The sequence below is a fragment of the Hyla sarda genome, chromosome 6, assembly GCF_029499605.1.
Source record: "Hyla sarda isolate aHylSar1 chromosome 6, aHylSar1.hap1, whole genome shotgun sequence".
NCBI lineage: Eukaryota > Metazoa > Chordata > Amphibia > Anura > Hylidae > Hyla > Hyla sarda.
Genome location: NC_079194.1, coordinates 69,460,907 through 69,484,598, shown reverse-complemented (window position 1 = coordinate 69,484,598; position 23,692 = coordinate 69,460,907). Strand labels below are relative to the sequence as shown.

The 23,692-nt window shown below is 47.4% G+C and overlaps 1 long non-coding RNA gene across 2 annotated transcripts in view; it reads right to left on the bottom strand.

The window, feature by feature from the left end:
* Window positions 1-8,036: 8,036 nt before the first annotated feature.
* LOC130275746 (uncharacterized) overlaps window positions 8,037-23,692 on the bottom strand; it is a 42,700-nt gene continuing 27,044 nt past the window's right edge. For both annotated transcript variants that reach the window (XR_008844884.1, XR_008844885.1), the window contains exon 2: window positions 8,037-8,278. This is a non-coding gene — a long non-coding RNA (uncharacterized LOC130275746). The remainder of the gene's footprint in view (window positions 8,279-23,692) is intronic.

Here is a 23,692-nt window from a genome sequence, read left to right as displayed (position 1 = left end):
GCCAGAGACTAAATATCCTAGGAAGGGAAGAGATTGACATTCAAAGAGACATTTTTCCATCTTGGCATATAACTGATTGTCCCGAAGTCTCTGAAGAACCATGCGGACATGCCGGCGGTGTTCTTCTAGGTTAGAAGAAAAAATCAAAATATCGTCCAGGTAGACCACAACACAGGTATATAATAGATCACGAAAAATTTCATTTACAAAGTCCTGGAAGACAGCAGGGGCGTTGCAAAGCCCAAAAGGCATAACCAGATATTCAAAGTGTCCATCTCTGGTGTTAAACGCGGTCTTCCACTCGTCCCCTTCCCCGATGCGGATGAGATTATATGCACCTCTTAAATCCAATTTGGTAAAGATGTTGGCACCTCGTAGGCGGTCAAAGAGTTCCGAGATAAGAGGTAGGGGATAGCGTTTTTTATAGTGATTTTATTAAGACCGCAGTAATCAATGCATGGTCGTAAGGAGACGTCTTTTTTGGAGACGAAGAAGAATCCAGCTCCGGCAGGGGAGGAAGACTTGCGGATAATTCCCCTTTTTAAATTTTCTTGGATGTACTCCATCATGGCTTGTGTTTCCGGAGCAGACAGAGGATAGATTCTGCCCCGGGGTGGAGTAGTACCAGGGAGGAGATCAATAGGACAGTCATAAGGCCTGTGAGGAGGCAAAATCTCTGCTTGTTTTTTGCAAAAAAAACATCAGCATAGTCCAGATAGGCCTTGGGGAGACCTGGTATCGGAGGAGCCATAGGGTTTTGACTGACAGGACTGGGAGCAGACATAAGACACTTTTTGTGGCAAGAAGTACCCCAGTTCTTGATTTCCCCGGTGGTCCAATCGAGGGTAGGGGAATGGCGTTGAAGCCAAGGTAGTCCAAGAAGAATTTCAGAAGTGCAATTAGAGAGGACCAGAAATTCAATCTTTTCATGATGGGGTCCAATGCACATTAAGAGGGGTTCCGTGCGGTAACGCACAGTACAGTCCAATCTTTCACCATTAACAGAGGCGATGTAGAGGGGTCTGGCGAGACTGGTCACTGGGATGTTGAACCTGTTAACGAAAGAGGCCAAAATAAAATTTCGTGCAGATCCGGAATCCAAGAAGGCCACAGCTGAGAAGGAGAAGGTAGAAGAAGAAATCCGCACAGGCACAGTAAGACGTGGAGAAGCAGAGTTCACACCTAGAGCTGTCTCACCTTTGTGCGGAGTCGGAGTGCGTCTTTCCTGACGTGAAGGTCGGATAGGACAATCCTTCAAGAAGTGTTCGGTACTGGCACAGTACAGGCATAGGTTCTCAATGCGGCGGCGTGTCCTCTCTTGAGGTATCAGGCGAGACCGGTCTACTTGCATAGCCTCCACGGCGGAAGGCACAGGAACAGATTGCAGCGGACCAGAGAAGAGAGGAGCAGGGGAGAGAAACCGCCTCGTGCGAACAAAGTCCATATCCTGGCGGAGCTCCTGACGCCTTTCGGAAAAACGCATGTCAATGCGGGTGGCCAGATGAATAAGTTAATGCAGGTTAGCAGGGATTTCTCGTGCGGCCAGCACATCTTTAATGTTACTGGATAGGCCTTTTTTGAAGGTCGCGCAGAGGGCCTCGTTATTCCAGGACAATTCGGAGGTGAGAGTACGGAATTGGATGGCGTACTCGCCAACAGAAGAATTACCCTGGACCAGGTTCAGCAGGGCAGTCTCGGCAGAAGAGGCTCGGGCTGGTTCCTCGAAGACACTTCGAATCTCCGCGAACAAAGAGTGTACAGAGGCAGTGACAGGATCATTGCGGTCCCAGAGCGCTGTGGCCCATGACAGGGCTTTCCCAGACAGAAGGCTGACCACGAAAGCCACCTTTGACCTTCCAGTTGGAAATTGGTCCGACATCATCTCCAAATGCAGGGAACATTGTGAGAGAAACCCACGGCAAAGTTTAGAGTCCCCATCAAATTTGTCCGGCAATGATAAACGGAGGCTGGATGCGGCCACTCGCTGCGGAGGAGGTGCAGGAGCTGGCGGAGGAGATGGTTGCTGAAGCTGTGGTAGAAGCTGCTGTAGCATCACAGTCAGTTGAGACAGCTGGTGGCCTTGTTGCGCTATCTGTTGCGACTGCTGGGCGACCACCATGGTAAGGTCAGCAACAACTGGCAGCGGGACTTCAGTGGGATCCATGGCTGGATCTACTGTCAGGATTCGGCAGGCTGGAGGTGGATCCTCTGTGTCAGAGAGGGATTGGCGTGGACCGTGTCGGTGGACCGGTTCTAAGTTGCTACTGGTTTTCACCAGAGCCCGCCGCAAAGCGGGATGGACTTGCAGCGGCCGTAGCAACCAGGTCGTATCCACCGGCAACGGCTCAACCTCTCTGACTGCTGAGATAGGCGTGGTACAAGGGATTAGACAAGAGCAGGGTTGGACGTAGCAGAAGGTCAGGGCAGGCAGCAAGGATCATAGTCAGGGGCAACGGCAAGAGGTCTGGAACACAGGCTAGGAACACACAAGGAACGCTTTCACTGGCACAATGGCAACAAGATCCGGCAAGGAAGTGCAGGGGAAGTGAGGTAATATAGGGAAGTGCACAGGTGAAGACACTAATTAAAACCCATGCGCCAATCAGTGGGGCACCGGCCCTTTAAATCGCAAAGACTCGGCACGCGCGCGCCCTAGGGAGCGGGGCCACGCACGCCAGGGCAGCACAGACGGGGAGCAAGTCTGGTAAGCGCGTCGGGATGCGCACCGCGAGCGGGCGCGTCCCGCATCGCGAATCGCATCCCGGCTAGGGACATTATCGCAGCGCACCCGGTCAGCGGGTCTGACCGGGGCGCTGCGAACAGGAGAATGCTGTGAGCGCTCCGGGGAGGAGCGGGGACCCAGAGCGCTCGGCGTAACATGTATACTGACACGTCTTCAGAGCATCAACAATCACTAAAAACTAAGGGTTACCGTTTAGTCTGACTCATCTTCAGGGGTAACCTCTTGCTTTATTGCTGTTGCTGACACGTCTTCAGAGCAGTAATATCACGGCCACTATCAGATTACGTCACTAAGTCTCGTATACATTTTCGCACGGTACATGCTCACACATAGGCAGTTGGCTTTACCGTTACCCTGACACGTTTTCAAGAATATGGGCCACTGCAAGAGGCCATTGTTTTGGCCCCAGAACAGGTCATGCTTTCACATAGGTCGTGGTTTACCGCTAATCCTGACACGTCTTCAGGGGAGGCCACGGTTTTGTTGTTGTTGTTACCGACACATTTTCGGAGCATCAACCTTGTTTTCATTCCATTTAATATATAATATTAAAAAAAAGAGAGAAAGAAAACAAAAAATATAATTTCATCTCACGGTAAGTTCACTAAGGCTCCACGTATAACTTGAGCCTACCTCACGAACAGCCTCAAAAACATGCCAACCAATCACGTTCGGGTCACACCTTCCATGTTACATGACTTCAACTTTAGACTAGTTTGTAGGAGTGATTATGTATTTATTGTCTTAGGTCCGGACTTGTGGACACTTGTGGTGTCAGCTAGGGGTTCTGTAGGTCAGTATTAGTTCGACAAAGCTTGTAGGAATTTTCTAGCAGTTTATTTTTTCGTTTCTCGTTCCCCGGCACTTGTGTCTGGACCAGATAGGTCGGATTAGGACATCATGTCTCACGGATCAGATATCGAGGATTTATTATCGGTACCAGAAACCCCAGTCAGAAGCTCCAAACGCGGAGCAGCATCCTCGACCTACCGTACGTGGACTATCCCGAAGTTGATGGAAGAACTTTGTAGGAGTATTCCATTCCCAGCATCGGCCCGCAAAGCTGAACTTTATAAACTTTCGATGGCTGATCCAGGGGCATGCCATGATGTCTATCGCGGTGGAATCCATGTCATCATTCAACTTCAGGTTGGAAATGCTGGAAAGGGGCAATGCTCGGGACCTGGTAGTCTCTGATACGGTAGCAACACCTTCTACCTTCCAGGCCGCTGGGCCAGGTACACAAACAGGGGCTACGAAAATAGCCCCAGCGCATTTCCTACCGGCATCCGTTCGCGAGGACATACTGGAGGGGAGAGATGTCAACCTGGCATCCTCGCTCATTTCTTCACAAGACCTTACAGAGACTAAAACTGTTGCTTGTGGCGAACTATCAGTGGTGTTGAAGAGCAAGGACGCCAGGCTCAGTCGCAAGCTAATGTTTCAAGAATTCGTACTAGCTTTCAGCATGTATAGGGATGTTATACGCTCAGCGAAACCTGAACGTAGGGAGGAATTAGACTTCTACCTCTACCAACTAACAGAATTTTCATACAAATATAATGGCAGCCACTTCTACGACTATCACAAGTCTTTTTCTGCTAAAGCAGCTGCAGCTCACAGCCAATTCGGGTACGTTACCGATTACGTTACAGTACTTTTCTGTAAACATTTGGTGGGGCTGAAATCAACAGCCTGTGCGATTTGCCAATCAATATTCCATCCAACAGCCTGGTGTGGAAATAGTCAACAACCCGAAGCCAGCACGAGTAAAGGTATCATGTCTGCACCGGGTTCCGATCAGAAGCCTGCTCTCTCAGTAGAAAAGTTGGGACGCCCAGTCAGATACCTGGGTTGCAGCTAAATCTGCAACAACTACAATTTGACAACTTGCAACTACAGCAATTTCAGGCTTCTTCATGTCTGCTTCCTGTGCTACAGGGCACATCCTAGCACTGTGTGCTCAGTCAAGGGGCAGGCATGGCTAGGCAGGGTCCAGGTTCAGGAGTTGGCTCAGGTGTTGCATTACCATCCCGATCCGATCTGGGTAAATTGGTTCATCAACGGATTTACGTACGGGTTCCATATCGGCCTAGTGGCCGTGCCACAGAGTACTTTTGAATGCAGCAACCTATTATCAGCTTGTAGGGAACCACAGGTGGTATCAGAGCTTTTACAAGCTGAGCTTGACAGAGGCTATATGATTGGTTCTTTTTTGGCAACCCCCATTTGATTGCTGGCATGTAAACCCTGTTGGTATAGTAACTGGCAAGTTAAAAAAAAAAAGGATGATTTACGACTTGTCCGCAGCATACTCTTCTGTGGCACCTACCGTAGCTTAAATTCGTTAATCTCATCAAATGAAGTCTCAAGGAAATACACCTCCATCGACCAGGCCATTCAGCTCATGATACAATTAGGCCCAGGTTCATGGCTGTCCAAGGCGGACATAACGTATGTGTTCAAATTGCTACCCATTTACCCAGACCTCTGCCAGTGGCATGGCATAAAGTGGCGGAACGCTAGACGACTTTTTGCTTATCGAATCACCCTCTGCACACCCTTTGGATCTGTACTCTCTACTGCAGTTATTCGGTGGACATGCAGGCCAGTCTCCCTGTTGAGAAACTAGACAGAATTAAAGATATCATCCACCAATTCACAATCACGAGGGTTACCACCAAGACAGAGCTTCAGAGTTTACTGGGCATGTTAGCCTTTGCCATGTGCATAATTCCGCAAGGTAGAGCCTTTATCTCCCATCTATTAGCGCTACTCCCTCTAGGGACTGACCAGGATAGCTTTATCCATCTCGACCCTTAGGCAATGGCCAACTTGCTAATATGGGACAGATACATAGTGGAATGGAATGGCATATCCATGTTTATCCCAGCTGTCTCAGCTACCTCTCACAGAGTCCTCACAGATGCATCAGCATCAGTAGGTTTCGTCGCCATATGTGGTAACCACTGGATAGCAGGACGATGGTCGATCGAGGTACTCAAAATATCCGGCTTCAGTTAGACGTTTGCATTATTTGAGATCTATCCCGTGGTAGCAGCTGCCCAAACCTGGGGGCCTAGTTGGGCAAACCAGATGGTCTCAATTTCATGCGACAATGCAGCAACCGTTGACATTATAAACAAAGGGAGATCTAAATCACAAACTGTTATGAAGTTTGTCAGGAGATTAGTGTGGCTCTCGCTCCAACACAAATTTAATTTTATATGTCAACATGTTGCGGGGGCAGAGAATCTGGCAGCAGATACTTTGTCATGAGCTAAATCAGGCATTTTCTTTCAGATCATGCCCGACGCGGATTCCGTGGGTTCTCCGGTACCACCATGCCACACGTTGATGATGGATTAACACATTTTTCTGGCATAGCAGTAAACCTTATCAAGAAATCCCTTGCTCCCAGCACTAAGAGGTCATACAATGCAGCTCTCACATCAAACAGTACCTGTCATCATACAACATGCCTTTTTCATTCGATACACACATAATTTTGTCTTACATGGGTTTTTGCCACACAGCACTCAATCTCTCTTACTCCACTATAAAACAATACTTAGCCGGTATCCCACATTTCATTTCCCTATCTTTTTTCTGATAAACCATCCATACTATCCACACATGCAGTCAAAGCAGATCTCAAGTTAAGCGGAGCACCCAAAGCGCCGGGCCGTTTACCAATTTCTGCAGAGTTGTTCAGATCCCTGTCTGACCAGCTGAATAGGAGGCCTTTCGGGTTCTTATCTAGCTTAGTGTTACAAGCGGCTATTTATTTGCCTTTCTATGGTTTTCTCTGGCAGGGGAATTCACGTGTCTTACTAACCATGATACTACTGTGACTAAGTCACAATTACAATGGACCAATGGTTACTTCTAGTTGAGCATCAAGGTCACTAAGACATGCAGGGGCGGGGCGGTCATTACGTTTTTTCCCGTCAGAGAATCAATGGTGTCCTGTTGCAGTATTGTCAAAATTACTGAAAGCATTGAGTGATAAACCCGGAAATTCTCCTTTGTTACCTTTCAATTCAGTAGCTCTCACTACGTCTCAATTCAGTACTCATGTTCGGATATTAATCAAAAACCTGGGGCTCGACTCCAGGAGATATTCAGGACACTCATTCCGTATAGGGGTCGCTTCAGCAGCCTCCGCACATAAGGTGCCACCTCATATCATAAAGAAATTAGGGAGATGGAGATCGGGTTGTTTTGTCACATACATTCCTGACCCTCGTATTGAAATGGCGGATGTATTTAAATATTTTGCACTTAATTCTCAATAAACCACTCTTGATTCATATCCTACATGGTGTCTTTTTTGCCCACTAAAGGCTGATCCTCGGTCGTGGTTTTGGGCACAGTTCAACCGCTGTATGCATATGTGTATTGGTTAATAGTCAATTGTTTCAGGTCAACAATGAAGATCAGCAGTATTTCCCTCAGGTAAGTCTTTTCCTATCTACAGTACGCATTTAGCCCTGACCACAAGTGTAAAGCCTAATTAGGCTGTATTTGTGGGAGGGGTGTGAGATATATAAACGCACCATGCCCGCATCCAGGAGCGTGTGTTGCGTTTGGCGCATCCTACCCTCCCACCCTATTCCAAACAACCTTCTACATAGGGGATGCCCACTAAAGGCTGATCCTTGATTGCGGTTTTGGGCACAGTCCAACCGCTGTATGTATATGTGTATTGGTTAATAGTCAATTGTTTCAGGTCAACAATGAAGATCAGCAGTATTTCCCTCAGGTAAGTCTTTTCCTATCTACAGAAAATCACCTGTGAAAATTGCCTGTGTACCCCCCCCCAAGCAGTTATCTGTATGTGAGTATCAGTCATCAATAAAGAAGACTTGAGAAGTATCGGTGAGTCGCCAGCATTCCTTATTTCTTTTGTGACTTTTCCTATCTACAGTATGCAGTTAGCCCTGACCACAACTTTAGTATCAGTTGCTGAGAAGCTAATCCAAAACTGGCAGCCTTCCTGTATTAGAAATCAAAGATGGCTCCCCAAATGAATGGAGAAATGCCTACATGCCTACTGCTCTAAGGTAGCTACTAATATATGGGAAATTTTACTTAGGCTAGGTTCACATTGATGTTTGCATCCAACCCGTACAGGGTCGATTCGGCTCTTTGTTCTTTTTCTCTCAAGCCGATCGGTCTCTAAAATGGGTCAGATGGAAACGGCTACTGCCGGGTCCCAACGGACCCCATTCACTTGCATGGGGTCTGTCGGTGATGCAGTAATTTTACAGTAATTTAGTGGAGAAAAAAATACTGCTTGTACTATTTTATTCTCTGCTAAACCTCCATTGTTCTGACCGGATTGCTGACGGAACTCTGAATAGTGAAGTCCGATGGCAATGTGAACTAGGCCTCTCCAGACAACATGAAATCTTCTCCATGAATGGTCTCTACAGCAGGATATGTGAATAAAAGACTTTCTTGAGGAATCTTCTAAGACTTTGGCCTTTGTCTGCTTGACAAAGGGTGGAGGTTAGAGCCACAATTCTGCATCTGTAAAAAAAAAAAACTTTGAAAAGGATTCTTGCTTGTTGAGTGTTGTGATCATCCTACATCTTTGCCTGAAGTGATTCTATGTTCGGGGGGTGAGACTGATCAAGCCACCGTAGGTGGTGGGCACCAAAGAATTCCCAGTGAGGTGCTGCTTCCTCCATTTTATACATGTATATTATAAAATTGAATGGGAGCTCTGTATAAATGCAAAAAGAACAGAATCATGGTGGAGAAAGTCGCAGAGATGTGTGGGCCGATGTGCGTGGTTTGCTGCTCTGAAGTTCGCAACACAAACAAAGCCTCAAAGGCTTATAAAGTACTTGGTGAACTTATTTCTATTCACATTTTCAGCTTCTTTATTTAGACTTCATTATAAGCAATAAACAAACATCAAAAGTGAATATTTAAAATAGAAATTAATGGAGAGACCAAAATGTTCAATCTATGGAGGTAACTGATATGACCCCACTGCTTGCTAATAGCAGTGGAGCTAGGAAAGTAGTGAGCCACTTTGTGACCTGTTGGCTCTATTGGGCTATTTTGGTGCAACCATTTGATTGTCTGTAGGGAGGCAACATTTTTAAAGGGAATTTGTCAGTTCTATATCATACTCAGAGCTGCAGACATTTGCTGACAGGGTGATAAAACAAATTATACCTGTCTATTAGCGAATGGTTGTCTGCAAAGACCCTTTTATTGTTTTCCCAGGCACATGTTCACACTGTCTAGTGGCTCTGTCTGGAACTGCAACTCAGTTTTATTCATTGATTAGGATCAAGCTGCAGTAAGGTCAGGATAGGGGTTTAAATGGGTACTCCACTGGTCAACGTTCGGAACATTTAGTTCTGAATGTTGTGTGTGTGCTGCGGGGGTCAGCTACGCGCCCTAGTGACATAAGGCCCTGCCCCCTCAATGCAAGTCTAAGGGAGGGGGCGTCATTCCCCATCCATAGACTTGCATTGAGGGGGCGGGGCGTGATGTCAAAAGGGGGCATGGCCGACCCCCACGGCGCACAGCATTCAGAACTAAATGTTCTGAACGCTGGCCAGTGGAGTACCCCTTTTAGGGTGTATTTCCACCTTAGAAAGCACTGGCTAGAATATGCCATTACTATATGATCAATATGACCCTTACTGATCATGAGAATGAAGTGTAGTGTTACATACCTTTCTGTGTTTTACCCTGTCCAGCAGCACTTCTGGTCACCCATCAGCACAGGGGACTGCAGCCACCACTATTCACCTGAATAAGGCCATGCTGCAGCTCCCTGGTGGCCAGGGGGCAGTGTGCAAAACTGTAAAGAGGGTGCAACACTACCCCATCAATCAAAAAGTGATAGCATATCTTAGCGATATTTGATTGATAGGGATACTACTTTAAGTTTTTGTCCAACAACACAGAAATCCAATGCAAAATGAACAGAACTATCAACCTTTTGCAACCGAGTTCGCAATAGTGCCACAGTGGGCACCGAATATACACTGCTCAAAAAATAAAGGGAACATTAAGATAACACATCCTAGATCTGAATGAATGAACTAATCGTATGAAATACTTTCGTATTTACATAGTTGAATGTGTTGACAACAAAATCACAAAAATTATCAATGGAAATCAAATTTATCAACCCATGGAGGTCTGGATATGGAGTCACACTCAAAATCAAAGTGGAAAACCACACTACAGGCTGATCCAACTTTGATGTAATGTCCTTAAAACAAGTCCTCCACGTGCCCGTATGACCTCCCTACAATGCCTGGGCATTCTCCTGATGAGGTGGCGGATGGTCTCCTGAGGGATGTCCTCCCAGACCTTGACTAAAGCATCCGCCAACTCCTGGACAGTCTGTGGTGCAACATGGCGTTGGTGGATGGAGCGAGACATGATGTCCCAGATGTGCTCAATCGGATTCAGGTCTGGGGCGGGCCAGTCCATAGTAGGGATCGACCAATATCGTTTTTTTAGGGCCGATACCGATAATCGGTGGAGGTTAGGGCCGTTGGCTGTCCGGGCGTGCTGGGAGTTGTAGTTTTGCAACAGCTGGAGGGCCTCAACAGCTGGAGGGCCTACTGTAGGTATAGTATATTATACAGACCCCTGTCCATCCCAGAACCCTGACTCACCTTCCCAGTTGCTGCAGGGACCGTCCGGGGAGGGTGGTCCGAGCCATCCATCCTTCCTGTAGTGTGCGGCGTCATTCCGGGTGGAGGGTGAACCGGTCCGGGCTGTCCTTCTTCTCCGGGGGTCCTCTTCTCCACTCCGGGCAGGCTCCGGCCTAGTAACTCTGCATAGACGCCGCTGCGCAGTGACGCCCGTGCGCAGCGACGCACCTGACGTCACGGCGTAGCGGCGTCTATGCAGCGTACTAGGCCGGAGCCTGCCCGGAGGGGAGAAGAGGACCCCCGGAGAAGGACAGCCCGGACCGGTTCACCCTCCACCTGGAATGCTGCCGGACACTACAGGAAGGATGGATGGCCCGGACCACCCCCATTACGGGTAAGTTTAATTTTTTTTATTGACTCTGAGGTTGGGGGAGGGGCCCGACCGGTATAGCGGTATGGGCAAAAATCCGTACCGTGGGAGAAAAAAAAACGGTATCCGGTTCATACCGGTATACCGCCCAGCACTACGGTGGGGGGTGCGACGCGGTGCGGTGGGTCGGGGGGGGCGGTCGCGGTGTGGCGGGTCGGGGAGGGGGGCATTATCGGCAAGGTAATTGCCGATACCGATAATGCCCAAAATCGTGATTATCGGCCGATAATATCGGCCATACCGATAATCGGTCGATCCCTAGTCCATAGCATCAATGCCTTCCTCTTGCAGGAACTGCTAACACACTCCTGCCACATGAGGTCTAGCATTGTCTTGCATTAGGAGGAACCCAGGGCCAACCGCACCAGCATATGGTCTCACAAGGGGTCTGAGGATCTCATCTTGGTACCTAATAGCAGTCCGGCTACCTCTGGCAAGCACATGGAGGGCTGTGGAGCCCCCCAAAGAAATGCCACCCTCCACCATTACTTACCCACCCCATTACTAACTGGTCATGCTGGAGGATGTTGCAGGCAGCAGAATGTTCTCCACGGCGTCTCCAGACTGTCACGTCTTTCACATGTGCTCAGTGTGAACCTGCTTTCATCTGTGAGGAGCACAGTGCACCAGTGGCGAAATTGACAATCTTGCCAAACTTCCTGCACGGTGTTGGGCTGTAAGTACAACCCCCACCTGTTGACGTCGGGTTCTCATACCACCCTCATGGAGTCTGTATCTGACCGTTTGAGTGGACACATGCACATTTGTGGCCTGCTGGAGGTCATTTTGCAGGGCTCTGGCAGTGCTCCTCCTTGCACAAAGGCAGAGGTAGCGGTCCTGCTGCTGGGTTGTTGCCCTCCTACAGCCTCCTCCACGTATCCTGATGTACTGGCCTGTCTCCTGGTGGTGCCTGCATGCTCTGGACACTGCTGACAGACACTGCAAACCTTCTTGCCACAGCTCGCATTGATGTGCCATCCTGGAGGAGCTGCACTACCTGAGCCACTTGTGTGGGTTGTAAATGCCACCACTGGAGTGAAAGCACCGCCAGCATTTTAAAGTGACCAAAACATCAGCCAGGAAGTATAGGAACTGAGAAAATGTCTGTGGTCACCGCCTGCAGAACCACTCCTTTATTGGGGGTGTCTTGCTAATTGCCTATAATTTCCACCTGTTGTCTGTTCCATTTGCACAACAGCATGTGAAATTGATTGTCAATCAGTGTTGCTTCCTGAGTGGACAGTGTGATTACATTGTGTTGTTTAAGTGTTCCCTTTATTTATTTTTTTGAGCAGTGTATATCTCCAATGGTTGCACCAAATTATAAATATTTTCGACTACTGGAAAATGCCGCATCTTCTGTGAATCTTCAGACACAATTGCACAGTGTATGGCCGGCTTGTGAATATTATGTGACAGGATAAGCCTTGTGGTACAATGCTGCAACACATGAGTTGTAGGCGAGCGGTTAAGGCTGGGTTCACACTACGTTTTTGCCATACTGTTTTCAATCCATTTTTCTAAAGAAAACCGTATGGCAAAAAAACGGATGGAACAGTATGGAAAAAAGTAAACTGTATGCGTTTTTAAACAGTATACTGTTTTTAAAAGTGCATACAGTTCCGTCAGTTTTTATTTACAAAAAAACATTTTGTCTCCGGTTTAAAAACCGTACTGCAACCACATACGTTTTTTTTAACATGGACGTCAATGGGAAACGCACATGTATACGGTTCCATACGGGAAAAACGTATAAGTTTTTACTTTGCCCATGCGCATTTGAATCCTAAAGTTCCCACCCAAGACCCCTCCCATTAAAAATGGACAAAAGTTTCAAAAACGTATGTTTTTTTTTTTTTATAAAAACATAAAAACTGACGGAACTGTATGCACTTTTAAAAACAGTATACTGTTTAAAAACGCATACGGTTTACTTTTTTCCATACTGTTCCATCCGTTTTTTTGCCATACGGTTTTCTTTAGATTGAAAACAGCATGGCAAAAACGTAGTGTGAACCCAGTCGCCTAACCCCTCTAAAATCTTACATGTCACTGTCCTACCCTCCTCCACTGCCTTAGAGGCCACCTCATCCACCCCACATGGTCCCCTCTGTCTGTCCTTTCTCTCTCCTTCCTCTTCCATCCCTGTTTCTATCCTTCCTTTCGGTCCTTCTCCCTCCCTTTCTGTCTCTTTCGTCCTCCTCCTCCTCCCTCCTCCCTCTCTCCTTGTGCTCGGCCTCGCACTCCCGCACTGCAGGCCTGTTTATCCCCTGCAGTCCACTATCACAGTGAGAAATGTTCTGCACCTAGCATCTCATGTCAGGCTGCAGCAGGAGCTGTGTGGGGGCAACTCAGCGTCCACCCACCTGCAACATTTGCAGCCATTACTTTAGTGCGGCGTTTCCCAACCAGGGTGCCTCCGGCTGTTGCAAAACTACAACCCCCAGCATGCCCAGACAGCCGAAGGCTGTCTGGGCATGATGGGAGTTGTAGTTTTGCAACAGCCAGAGGCACCCTGGTTGGGAAACACTGCTTTAGTGCCTTCACTATCCTCCATGCAAACGGTCGCTTTCATCACCGCTGCATTTACAGTAAATACCCAGGCACATCATGGATAGACTGTGTCTACATCAGGCAACCAGCAACACTTTATATGTATATACACCATGTATATATGTACGTATAGCGTAAAAAAAAAAAAAAAAAGAAAACAACCTTTTCTGTATCATTACCGGCATGCTTAATAATGGTTTTATGTCCCAGCGATAGGTACAAAGCGACTATTCATTTATTGTAATATACACCGTGAAGCATAAAGCAGCCCCAGAAGATACATCAAAGGATTTTCCTTTGTCTGTCTTAAGGGAAAATACATCATTGCATCAGTTATCTCTTATTTAATAAAGGGATGCAAAGTGCTGACAGGATGAAGCCTCCATTTCTCGATTTTTTTTTTTTTTTTTGCACCATATTTGCACTAAGAAGACTTTATTAAATAAGTCTGCCGGCTGCACGTCTACTCGGATCTCCGTGATTGAGTCTATGCCTTTGGCAACTTTGCAATACTCGGGGAAAATGGAACAGGCACATTGTAAGTATAGGGACTATTATTTTACCATAGAATTGTGTGAGTGTATGGAATAAGCAGCCTTAGGGCGCTGGGAAAGGCCTTTTGTATACGGTATATTATTAATATTTGTATTATCAAAATTATGAATATGTTGCGGCATTTTTTTTCTTCCTAGGGCCAGTATAAAGGGATGAAGTACACATGCAGCAGGATAAAGTACAGCGACCTCAGAGCCCTTGTGTGTAACACTCACTATGTGTCTTTCTTTTATCTTTGTTACACTGAATCCTGAAACCTCAATTCATATGCACTGGAAACATTTTGAGCTGCGGGAATAAAGGGGGCCCTATAGCAAGTTTTTGCATAGAGACCCCCCAACTCCATGTTATCTTGCTCAGACTCAATCATAGAATACAGAACTACTACACGCAGTGAAATCTCTGATTGTACTCATTTTTATTTTACTTTACTTTTTTTTTTTGTCCATGCGGCCCTGGAACACATACACATATATATTATTATATATATTTATATATATATATATATATATATATATATATATATATATATATAGTTTACTATATAAGAAAACGATACTGTATAATGATAAAATATATATATATAATGATAACTTTTCCCACAGACTATCCTAACGCATCTTTGGTCTCTCACTTCTGCACCCATCCCGTCCCTCTATAACCGTGGTCTCCAAACTGCGGCCCTCCAAATACTGCAAAACTACAACTCCCAGCATGCTTGGACAGCTGCCTGGCGTGCTGGGAGTTGTAGTTTTGCAACATCTAGAAGGCCAGAGTTTATAGACCACTTCGCTATAACAACACAAACCACATCCTTTTCAATGCCATCCTATTACCACCGCCAATACTGTTCCTGCTGCTGCCCCAAGTTTTCCCAATACTGTACATACAGTATTGCACTATACTAACATAAACTTTGGATATAATAGTGTCTCAGGACGGGGATACAGATCACAGCAGGGGCAAACCTACATAATAATGGTCCACTAACCAGACTTTGAAATTATTCAGAGGTTATATCAGCAAGGCTGCTGCAAGGATTTTTGCCCCCCAAGGCAAAAACTAATTTTGCTGCTCCTTTGACACGCCGCACCTTACTACTGGGGGTGACACACTGTAACAAACCTCCTCGTCATGTAATCACCTTACTACTGGGGTGACACACTGTAACAAACCTCCTCATCATGTAATCACCTTACTACTGGGGTGACACACTGTAACAAACCTCCTCATCATGTAATCACCTTACTACTGGGGTGACACACTGTAACAAACCTCCTCGTCATGTAATCACCTTACTACTGGGGTGACACACTGTAACAAACCTCCTCATCATGTAATCACCTTACTACTGGGGTGACACAATGTAACAAACCTCCTCATCATGTAATCACCTTACTACTGGGGTGACACACTGTACCAAACCTCCTCATCATGTAATCACCTTACTACTGGGGTGACACAATGTAACAAACCTCCTCATCATGTAATCACCTTACTACTGGGGTGACACACTGTAACAAACCTCCTCATCATGTAATCACCTTACTACTGGGGTGACACACTGTAACAAACCCCATTCTCATGTAATTATCTTACTACTGGGGTGACACACTGTAACAAACCTCCTCGTCATGTAATCACCTTACTACTGGGGTGACACACTGTAACAAACCTCCTCTTCATGTAATCACCTTACTACTGGGGTGACACACTTAAAAACCTCCTCATGTAATCCCCTTACTACTGGGGGTGACACACTGTAACAAACCCTCTCCTTATGTAATCACCTTACTACTAGGGTGATACCCTGTAACAAACCCCCTCTTCATGTAATTACCTTACTACTGGGGTGACACACTGTAACAAACCTCCTCGTCATGTAATCACCTTACTACTGGGGTGACACACTGTAACAAACCTCCTCGTCATGTAATCACCTTACTACTAGGGTGACACACTGTAACAAACCTCCTCCTCATGTAATCACCTTACTACTAGGGTGATACCCTGTAACAAACCTCCTCGGCATGTAATCACCTTACTACTGGGGTGACACACTGTAACAAACCTCCTCATGTAATCACCTTACTACTGGGGTGACACACTGTAACAAACCCTCTCCTTATGTAATCACCTTACTACTGGGGTGATACCCTGTAACAAACCCCCTCCTCATGTAATTACATTACTACTGGGGTGACACCATTAAAAAAAAAAAACCTACCCCATGTTTTTACCATACTACTAGGGTGATAGGCTGTAACAAACATACATAATCGTGCACTTACTCATGCTGCAAGAATCCGCAAAAAAGCCCCCATCGGCTGTCAGTAGTGCCATCATTCTCCTCTATAGCCCGAGCAGTGGCGGAGGAGAGGAAACAGAGTTGTGATGTCATGAGGCAGAGGACATCAGTGATCATGCCTGTCTGCCTCTGAGGAGCATGTCACTGCTTAAAGCAGTACTAGTCCAGAGCAGACCGACGTGATCACTTCGGAGCGGGGGTGGGGTTTGGAGGATGTGTGGGGAGTGGTTGGGGCAAGGGTGGTATGGGGCGGATGTATGGAAGCACGCGCATTGTCAGGATGCTGGACGGACCTGACCTGCCTGTCTGCCTCGGAGGTGGCACGGCGATCCTCCAGCAGGCTACAGAATGCAGATTATTATGGTACAGGGTGGTGTGTGGGAAGGGGTTGACGGTGATGCTGGTTGGGTGCTTCGGATGAGCAGGTGGTTTGGATGCTGTCTGGCTACAGGTACTTTAATATAGCGGGCAGCTCTAGTCGTCTGTCTATTTTGCCTATAGGTAGAACCGGCCCTGCATATGAGACCAAAAAACACCCTCACACATAGACTACCACTCATGGCCCCTTCTCTTGTGTAGACTTTGACTCATGTCCCCTCTTTCACACAGACTGTTGCTTATGGCCCCCTCTCTCGTGTAGACTGCAACTCATTGACCCCTCTCTCATGTAGACTGTGACTAATGGCCCCCTCTCTTGTGTGGACTGCGACTCATGGCTCCCTCTCTCATGTACACTGCGACTAATGGCCCCCTCTCTCGTGTAGACTGCAACTCATGGATCCCTTTCTCACATAGACTATTGCACTGTTGCTTATGACCCCCTCTCTCATGTAGGCTGCGCCTCATGGCCCCCTCTCTGGTGTAGACTGCAACTCATTGCCCCCTCTCTCATGTCGACTGCGACTATTGGCCCCCTCTCTCGTGTAGACTGCAACTCTTGGATCCCTCTCTCACATAGACTGTTGCACTGTTGCTTATGACCCCCTCTCTCATGTAGACTGCGACTCATGGCCCCCCTCTCTCTTGTAGACTGCGACTCATGGCCCCCTCTCTCTTGTAGACTGCGACTCATGGCCCCCGCTCTTGTGTAGACTGCAACTCATGGACCCCTCTCTCACATAGACTATTGCACTGTTGCTTATGGCTCCCTCTTTCACAGAGGCTGCTACTCAGCCTCCCCTCCCAAACTTGTTTCCCCATCCCCTCGTAGAGAAATGCTCTATGGCACCTCCTACTACTCAATTATGCTGTAGCTAGAGCTGAAAGCACCTTTGAAAACATCATGAGTGGTCCTTCAGCTCCTAGACTGTGACTCCTGCCCCCTCTCTCACACAGACTGCTGCTTATGGTCCCCTTGTATGGAAATGTAACAGCCCCCACATATCTCGCATTTAACTGTATATGCCTCTTACGAGGCATCTACAGTTAAATGTGCAGCTCGGTAAAGAGTTTGACAGCCCTCACCCTGTCAATCACTCGTGTCCATGGCTATAGAAAGTCAGCCGATACAGGAGGCTCGACCATTCCTCTGCGCTTTCCTCTGGAAGAGGAAAGAAGAGGCTGTGAAGAGGGAGCCCCCGGAGGAAGACAAGAGAAGAGCCTCAGATGGTAAGTATGTGAGAGGGAGACTGAGGGGAGGCGCAAGGGAAGACTCCTGCTGCTGCCTGATATGGGGGTGACTCCTGCTGCTGCCTAATATGGGGAAACACTGCTGCCTAATATGGAGGAACACTCCTGCCTATTATGAAAGAACACTGCTGCCTAATATGGGAGAACACTGCTACCTAATATGGGGGGAATCCTGCTGCTGCCTGATATGGGGGGGAATCTAGCTGCTGCCTGATATGGAAGGGACTCCTGCTGCTGCCTGATATGGGGGACTCCTGCTGCTGCCTGATATGGAAGGGACCCCTACTTGATGCCTGATTTGGGGAGATTCCTGCTGCTGCCTGATATAGGGGGACTCCTGCTGCTGCATGATATTGGGAAACACTGCTGCCTAATATGGGGGGACTCCTGCTGCTGCCTGATAAGGGGGGGACTCCTGCTGCTGCCTTATATGGGGGGACTCTTGCTGCTGCCTGATATAAGGGTACACAGCTGCCTAATATGGGGGACTCCTGCTGCTGCCTAATATTGGGGGACTCCTGATGCTGCCTGATATGGGGGCACTCCTGCTGCTGCCTGATATGGGGGAACACTGCTGCCTAATATGGGGGGGGGACTCCTGCCTGATATGGGGGGACTCCTGCTGCTGCCTCATGTGAGCGGACTCCTGCTGCTGCCTGATGTGGTGGACTCCTGCTGCTGCCTGATGTGGGGGGGGGGCTCCTGTTTGATGTGGGAGGACTCCTGCTGCTGCCTGATGTTGGGAAACTCCTGCTGCTGCATGATGTGGGGGGACTCCTGCTGCTGCCTGATGTAGCAGGACTCCCCCATATCAGGCAGCAGCATAGTTACATAGTCGACCGTGCTAACTATGTAACTATGCTGCTGCCTGATATGGGGGACTCCTGCTGCTGCCTGATATGGGGGAACACTGCTGCCTACTATGAGAGAATTGCTGCTGCCTACTATGGGGGGAATCTGCCATCTACTATTGGGGAAATCTGCTGCCTACTATTGGAAAATCTGCCGCCTACTGTGGGGGAATCTGCTGCTTGCTATTGGAAAATCTGCTGCCTACTATGGGGGGGAATCTGCTGCCTATTATTGGGAAATCTGCTGCCTATTATTAGGGGAATCTGCCGCCTGTTATTGGGCAATCTTCTGCCTACTATGGGGGGGAATCTGCCACCTACTATGGGGGGTACTTCTGCCTGCTGCCTACTATGGGGGGGGGGAGGAATCTGCTACATCTGCCTACCTAATGTGGGGAACATTTGGGGCATTATAGTTATTGAAAAAGTGCAGAGCCTAAAATGTTTTTCCCACATGTTCTCCAGAAATCGTAGCCGGAAGAAATCATCATGGCGGTCTGTGGAAAAAAAAAAGGAAGTGAACGAGATCAGAGAAGACATCACCTGATCTAACTGTATGTGATCACTTATGTGGTCTGTAGTTGTAATGATTGTTGTCAGTCAGGATAGAACATCCTCCTAAACTTAGGTGACTGACTGACAACATTATTGCTGTTAAAAGTTATTCCCATTCTGCAGGTGCAGGAGTGTTTGGGGGGGGGGGGGATTGATTAGGGGGTGTATGAACATGAGTGTGGTTAGGGGCGTGGCTTGTCTCTCTTTGCTCTCAGCAAAAGTTGGGAAGTATGCTATATGTGCTGTAGCAGCAGCTAAAAACTTTTATAGCTAACCTTTATCAGGCCTATTTACGAGATGGTAATCCCCAGGGATGGGGCTGGAGCTGATGTTCTCATTTACCAAAAGGGCCTGATAAGTGCAATGGTCCAGTGCCAAAACACTGCATGATACCAATAAACATTTCCTGAATTTAGCGACTCTTCAAGATGTCAGCAACAAATGATCTCCTTTTTTGCTGCCAATTGGACACTGCTTATGGGATGTGACTCCCGTCCTTCATATTTAGAATTGGTAGGAGTCACAAAGCAATAGGCCATCATGCTTTACCCTTAATGCTCTGATAGGCTAGCTCAATGTTTGCCAAAGGCTGTCTAGGCATGATGAGAGTTGTAGTTTTGCAACAGCTAGAGATGGGTCATGGAAAGTAAAGACAAACAAACATAATAGGAGGCCCACATTATGTGAAACCCTTGAGGGAGGTTGAGGGAACCCTTGTGACATCACCAACTTTGAATTTGGCTGAGTAAGCAGGTCCTGTTTGGACCTCTCTCCTGGAAAGCAGGCAGAAGAGACAAGCATTGGGGACCGGAAGATGCTGAACAGGAGCTACAGTGGGAGCTGATGAAATGGCACAGGAGGTGATGAAATGGCACAAGGGGGTAATGAAATGGCACAAAGGGTGATAAAATGGCACAGGGGGTGATGAAATTGCACAAAGGGGTAATGGAATGGAAGAAAGGGTGATGAAATGGCACAGAGGGGTGATGAAATGGCACAGAGGGGTGATGAAATTGCACAAAGGGGTAATGGAATGGAAGAAAGGGTGATGAAATGGCACAGAGGGGTGATGAAATGGCACAGAGGGGTGATGAAATTGCACAAAGGGGTAATGAAATGGAACAAAGGGTGATGAAATGGTACAGGGGGTGATGAAATGGCACAAGGGGGTGATGACATTGTAAAAGGGGGATGAAATGGCAAAGGGGGGATGAAATGGCATAGGGGGTGATGAAATGGCACAGAGGGGTGATGAAATGGCACAGAGGGGTGATGAAATTGCACAAAAGGTGATGAAATGGCACAGAGGGGTGATGAAATGGCACAAGGGGGGATGAAATTGTACAAGGGGGGGATGAAATGGCACAGGGGGAGTTAGATAAAATTGCACAGAGGGGGTGATGAAATGGCACAGAGAAGTGATTAAATGGCACAGGGGGAGTTAGATAAAATTGCACAGAGGGGGTGATGAAATGGCACAGAGGGGCGATGAAATTGCACAAAGGGGTAATGAAATTGTACAAGGGGGGATGGAATGGCACAGGGGGTGATGAAATTGTACAAGCGGGGCTATCTCTAAAAGATGTGACAAAATGTTTGTGGAACAGGCAATATTAGACACATTTGTCTAATGTGAAACACACACATTGCGGAAGCAGGCGGTAATGGTCAGAAATCCAGCAGGAGTGGGTTAAAAAAAAACAGTCCTGTGCCGGGCTCTATACTGGACTACCCCTTTAAGGATGAGACCAATGAGATGCAATATAACAACATGTTATAAGGATACTAAAAAGGCTTCAATCCCTAGGTGTCCTCACATAGACGAGCATGATGTATACATCTTAGGCAGAGCGTCTTGTTGTGAAAACCTAGTAATCTCACACCGTATATCTCAGGATGTGATATGTTTGGAAATAAGTTGAGAAAAGACACAACTGTAGCTGCTTTATCGTACGGCGTTCGCAGTGCAGCAGCTTACACTATATCATATACACTATATCTAAGCTCATGTTCTTGTATATTGTCGTAGTGAAATGTCATGTGAAAATTTAAATAAAATGAAAAATCCCTTAGGGGCAAAAGAAAAAGTGGGCCAGCTATATGACTATATAGGACAACTAGATCAGTGTTTTCCAAATAGTGTATCTCCAGCTGTTGCAAAACTACAACTCTTAACAACCAAAGGCTGTCCATGAATGCTGGGAGTTGTAGTTTTGCAACAGCTGGAGATACACTATTTGGAAAACACTGATCTAGATGTAACAGCATGGGAGAGAATACGGCCAAAACTAAAATGTGATCTTTATTCTTAGTGCAATGGTGACATCATACATTATACCAGTGCTCCCCACAACCTGTGACTCTTGTTGTTTCAAAACTACAACTCCCAGCATGCCCTAGCAGCCAATAAGGGTATATTTACCTGCAGCAGATTTCTTGTAAAACTTCCAGAGACTTTCCTATTCACCTGGATGTGGCATCCAGCATTTTCCAAATTTTCCAAATTCAGAACTGATTTTGAAATCTGCTGCATGTGAATATACGCTTAGGCTATGCTCACATGACGGAATGTCCGCGCAGAAAATCTCTGTGCATAACTGTCTATGAGACGGCGCCAAGAGTGCACGGGAATGCGTCGACGGTTATGCATTCCGTGCGGAGTCCCCAGAAAGAATGAATAGGTTTGTTGTTTTTGCAGACGTGGAATTTAGAATTTCTGTGCCGGAAACATCTGGCACGGAAATTGCGCTGTGTGCAAGCACAGCAGAATCCTGTTGAATTCCGTGCAGATTTCCAAGGTGTGAACCCTTATAAGTCAATGGGATCTGTGTGGATCCACTGCACCCTATATTAATTATCAGCCCACATCCCCATCTGGGTAAATACTCACATGTCACCCACAAGAGCTGCCCTCCTCGTCCTGTTTGTTGCGGCTGCCGGCGCTGGCACTCTATACTGTGCGGTATCCCTATGCCCGGGCTGCAAAGGGTAAACAAAATAAACTTTAACTCACCTACGTCGGCCTTACGCTGGGGACGGGAACGTCGGAGAGCTATCAGCCTATCACCGGCAGCAGCGATGTTCCGCTTCGGCCGGTGATAGGCTGAGCACACTGTCATGTAAGAAGCCGGCTTCTTACATGACAGTGGGCTCAGCCTATCACCGGTCGAGGTGGAACATCGCTGCGGCTGGTGATAGGCTGACAGCTGTCCGACATTCCCGTCCCCAGGAAAGTGAGGCTGGTATTGGACCAACAGGAGGTGAGTTAAAGTTTATTTTGTTTATTTTTCGCAGCCCGGGCATAGGTATACTACACAGTATAGAGCAGTGGTCTCCAACCTGCGGACCTCCAGATGTTGCAAAACTACAACTCCCAGCATGCCCGGACAGCCATCGGCTGTCCGGGCATGCTGGGAGTTGTAGTTTTGCAACATCTGGAAGTCCGCAGGTTGGAAACCACTGGTATAGAGTGTCAAACAGGATGAGGAGAGCAGCGCATGTGGGTGACATGTGAGTAGTACCCTGATGGGGACAACGCTAGGCTAATAATTAATTGGGGAGGGGGGCAGAACAGTGCTGGCAGGTCACAAATGATTAGTTCCCCAATGTGGGGACAGCGCAGCGCTGGGCTGATTCATTCATTCCCGAGGGGGAGGGGCCAAACCGGTATTGTGGTATGGGTTAAAATTCATATCGTGCAGCACAAAAATTTCGGTATTCGGTATGAACCGGTATACCGCCCAGCCCTAATTCATCCTTACAAATGCAGAGGTGAAAAATGAAATTTGTAATTGTGTCAGGTCCTGAAACACTCCCAGTCATGAAAAGGTTAATATAGAATCCTATGTTTTTGTTGCACTTTTGTAGGTATAGACTGGAGTAGTAACAATCTGCATGACTATCTCCTCTGGATGAGCAAGATCTAAATATTGGATGCCATGTCAGATGAGAGACGTTCATTAGCCAAAGCCAACTGGATGGATGACTTAATTTTCTGCTCCTATGATGGAGATACAACCAGAAAATGACTGCTCTACTAACCTGCCTGTCTGCATCTGCATTTAATTATAGAATGGATGGATGGATAGATAGATTTACCGTATTTTTCGCCGTATAAGACGCACTTTTTCTTCCCCAAAACTGGGGGGAAAAAGTCGGTGCGTCTTATACGGCGAATACACCCCTATCGCGGCGGTCCCTGCGGCCATCAACGACCGGGACCCGCGGCTAATACAGGACATCGCCGATCGCGGCGATGCCCTGTATTAACCCTTCAGACGCTGCGATCAAAGCTGACCGCCGCGTCTGAAGGGAAAGTGATACTAACCCGGCTGTTCAGTCGGGCTGTTCGGGACCGCCGCGATTTCACCGCGGCAGTCCCGAACAGCCTGACTGAATAGCCGGGTTAGTGCTTACAGGACACCGGGAGGG